The sequence below is a fragment of the Cervus elaphus genome, chromosome 19 (genome assembly GCF_910594005.1).
Source record: "Cervus elaphus chromosome 19, mCerEla1.1, whole genome shotgun sequence".
Lineage (NCBI taxonomy): Eukaryota > Metazoa > Chordata > Mammalia > Artiodactyla > Cervidae > Cervus > Cervus elaphus.
Window position 1 is genome coordinate 69,480,267 of NC_057833.1, and position 4,220 is coordinate 69,484,486.

Genomic DNA, 4,220 nt, shown 5'->3' on the forward strand with positions numbered 1-4,220 from the left:
AAACTGCACCCCTTCTAGCTCCAAAGCCCATGCCTGGTTATGCGCCCCCCAGACCCCCTTCACACCACCTCACGCACTCTGGCAGCCACATTTGTGGCAATAACCCCACAACCACTTGGCTTGCAGGCCTAAGATCCCCCGCCACCATCTAGGACAACGCCCGCGCCAGTCTCGTGTGCACCAGCAAGTGGCTAGAATTGTTAGGTGCTGGTTTGAAGTCTAAAGCTGGAAGGGTTCATGTTGATATATGGTGGAAACCAACACAATAATGTAAAAGCAATTATCCCCAAATTAGGAATAAATAAATTTTAAAAAAGGAGGGGCTTCCCTGGTGACTCAGAAGGTAAAGAACGTGCCTGCAATGCAGGAGACCTGGGTTCGCTCCCTGGATCGGGAAGATCTCCTGGAGAATGAAATGGCAACCCACTCCAGTATTCTGACCTGGAGAATCCCATGGACAGAGGAGCCTGGAAAAATTAAAAAAATAAAACTGGCAGGGCCTCGAGCGTCCTAAGAAGAAGCTGCCCTCTCCCTCGGCTCCCGAGGAAAAGTTCAGAGCCAAACGCTCCTCCGGTACCAGCGCGGTGCCTGCTTACCCCGGAGTCTTTCGGGCCAGTCCCCTGTCAACTTGCAGGGACCGTGATAAATCAGATTTTACCTTTGTTTCTGCACTCGCCACATTATTGAACAGGGGATTTTTGCAGAAGCTAAGGACTGTGGTCAAAGATCTGTCATGTAGGTGAATACTGAAGCATCTCTGGTCAGTAACATTTGGGTAACAAAAAGCGTACTACTGTGGTCAGTGTTAACATTTTTCCACAGCAGCGACGAGGTCTAGCTAACAAACATCGCATGCCACCATATAGCTACACCGTGACTTAACCTCCTTTTGGCAGACACTTTGGTGATTTCTGATCTTGTTTTCCATTTCCAAATATTGCAACAAATCTTTGTGCACATGTCTTTGTACAGTTGGGAGGTGCAGCGGATATTACCTTTGCTGCTAATGTAGAGAAAGGTCAGTATTAAGACTGTATTTTTTGGGGGGGGGGGTTAAAAATTTAAAAACCTTTCTGAAGTTAGTGTCTTCAAGCTCATTATACTTTTGGTACAGTGAATATAAGTGCCTTTTCAACCTAACTTACATACATGTGAAGTTTTCCTGGTGTGCCCTGAGTCAGCATGTGACTTGCATTTATAGAGCTCTTTGGATGATAAAATAGCATTTAATTATCTAGAAAGTAATAAACATGAAAAGTGTATTGTAATAGATAATATACTACTTCCATAACAACGGGATTAGAAACCCTTTCAGTGAAAATATTTGAAATGAGTTAATTTGACGGTGGAGTTAAGGCCTGGCAATATCGCCCCCTAGTGGCTTGTCGGAGCGCTCGTCCCACCGGTAACCGAGAGTTGGTTCTCGCTTTGGGGGGTGGCTCCAAGAGCGCAGCATCAACTCAATCCTGTGACTTCTGGGTTAGAAATGCAGTGACGCTGGGGGCGGGGGGGAAGAGCGAAGTTTTCTTCAAGATTCGGCCTCTCAAGTAGCTGAATATGGAGGTTCTTTATGAAATCAGTGAGTTAAAAGAATTTTAACGGCCCATCACTGGCGTCTTGTCTGGATTTCACAACTCCTACCCATTCCCTTTGACTGCAAGGAGATCCAATCAGTTCACCCTAAAGGAAATCAGTCCTGAATATTCACTGGAAGGACTGATGCTGAAGCTGAAGCTCCAATACTTTGGCCACCTGATGTGAAGAACTGACTCCTTGGAAAAGACCCTGATGCTGGGAAAGACTGAAGGCGGGAGGAGAAGGGGGCGACAGAGGATGAAATGGTTGGATGGCATCACTGACTCGATGGACATGAATTTGAGTAAGTTCCTGAAGTTGGTGATGGACAGGGAGGTCTGGCGTGCTGCAGTCCACGGGGTCGCAAAGAGTCGGACACGACTGAGTGACTGAACTGAACTGAACCCATTCTCAATGCCAGGTGAGCGTGAGGCGCCAAGGGAGGCCAAGGAGTCGGTAGTGGGGCTCCTCACCGGCAGGGGGCTGCCATCTGTTCCCACCCCATCACTCAGGAGCAGCCTGAGCCCAGGGGATGCCCACCGGATGTATTAGATATGAGCTGAGAAGGGTGTCTTGCTCTTGGGAAAACCTAAATGCCTGATCTGCCTCCTTCCTTCCCCGCCCCCTCTCTTGTTCCCGCCTCCCTGAGAGGCCTCCTCCACTGTAAGCTGCAACCCACCCTCCACCCAGCTCCCCTGAGGCCCCTCACCTTTCTTTTTTCCATAAGTCATCTCCTTATATGCACTAGCTTTATGGTTGGTCTCCCCCCAGCAGAACGTGAGCTGCGGGAGGGCAGAGCTTTGGTTTGTGCCCCGATGTATCCACTGGTGTCTGCGTGCTGTGCTATGCTTAGTCACTCAGTCGTGTCCGACTCTTCGCGACCCCGTGGACTGTAGCCCACCAGGCTCCTCTGTCCACGGGGATTCTCCAGGCAAGAATACCAGAGTGGGATCCAATCCAGGGGATCTTCCCAACCCAGGGCTCGAACCCACGTCTCCCACATGGCAGGCGGATTCTTTACCAGCTGAGCTACCAGGGTATCTAGGTATCCAACAGACAGATGAACCAAGTGAGCGGATGAGGACACACGGATTATTTCCATAATCCTCTCCCAGCGTGATCTGTTGTCCTGTCTGGCCAGCAGGGGCTGAAGCCGGCATCCAGGGCCACTCACATCAAGCCTGACAGGGACGTGGACGCCTCCAGGAGAGGCGGGACTGACTGGGCAGCAGAGAGTCCGAGCCCAGGCAGTACCAGACTCCAGCATCAGCCCAGACTCTACTACCAGGCCAGGCCAGTGCGGACAGCGCCCTCTAGTGCCCATGAGAGTTCATACCTCGGCGAGAGCAGGTGCCTATTGAAAGTGAAAGTCGCTCAGTCGTGCCTGACTCTTTGCAACCCCATGGACTGTCCATGGAATTCTCCAGGCCAGAATACTGGAGTGGGCAGCCTTTCCCTTCTCCAGGGCATCTTCCCAATCCAGGGATTGAACCCAGGTCTCCAGCATTGCAGGCGGATTCTTTACCAGCTGAGCCACCAGGGAAGCCCTTGTGCCTGTGACCCCCACACAAAGGGAGGAGGTGGGCTCTGGTTTACCCTCAGCCCTTTAATTCTGTTTCTCTTGTCTGCCTTCCTGCCTTTTCTCTGACCCTTCTCCCCTGCCAAAGGAGGCACAGTCTTTAGAGCTGTGAAGAAACTTTCTCAGATGAAGTAGCTTGTCCGAGGTCCTGCCTCTCCCATAGAGACCGACAGACAGACAGACAGACAGACAGACACATATCAGGGGAGAGGGAGCTGAGGCTGCAATACAGCAAAAATAACCCAAAAGGGGAGGTGCAGGAGGGCTGGGGGAGTCTAGCTGGGACAGGGGAACAGACCCGTTCATCCTGCACCCCTCACCCCCCCACCCCCAGGACTCGAGATCTACGTTACTTAAATGGACACTGACAAATCATTTGGTAAGAAGGGTCCAGAGCATCATGACAATGCAGACATGTTAGTGCTTTCAGCAAGGACCACAGTGGCTGGCAGGGGACAGAAATGGATCAGACGACTGGGCATTGACTCACCCTCCTGCTCCCCTCCTGCCTCTTCCCCACGGGGCACCCTGATGGGCCTGGTCACCCACCACTGGCCCTGCCCGCGCTCCTGGTGTGACAGAGCCGTCACCTCTGCTGCCGGCCGCCCCACCAGCCCTCCTCCCGTGGGCCTGCAGGTCACTCCTCCCCAGACTCCAGGGAACTTGTTATCAAGTTCTCCCGAGCCTCTCTCTACCCAGCAGGCAGCTGGGATTCAGACACAAACCCCATCCCCTACAGATCCAGAATGTTGAGCAGGTCCCTGCGCTCAGCACGGATACGGCCCCCCCAGCAGCTCCCCCACCACCGCCCGGGTGGAAGCAGGCAGCTTTGGATCAGGAGGCGGGGTGCCGCCGCCGGGGCTCTTACTGCCGAGTGTGTAATTTATAGTCAGGGTGGCAAACGGGTAATAACTGTGCCCACAAACACGCACCCTGCCTCCTCCCGCCCCATGCCTGCCGCCCCTCCGCTGGGGGCGGTCAGAGTGCAGACCTGCTCATCGAGGCACGCGGGACCCACAGTGTCCCCTGTTCGCACGGGGATCAACCCCCACAAAGGAGCCCTCAC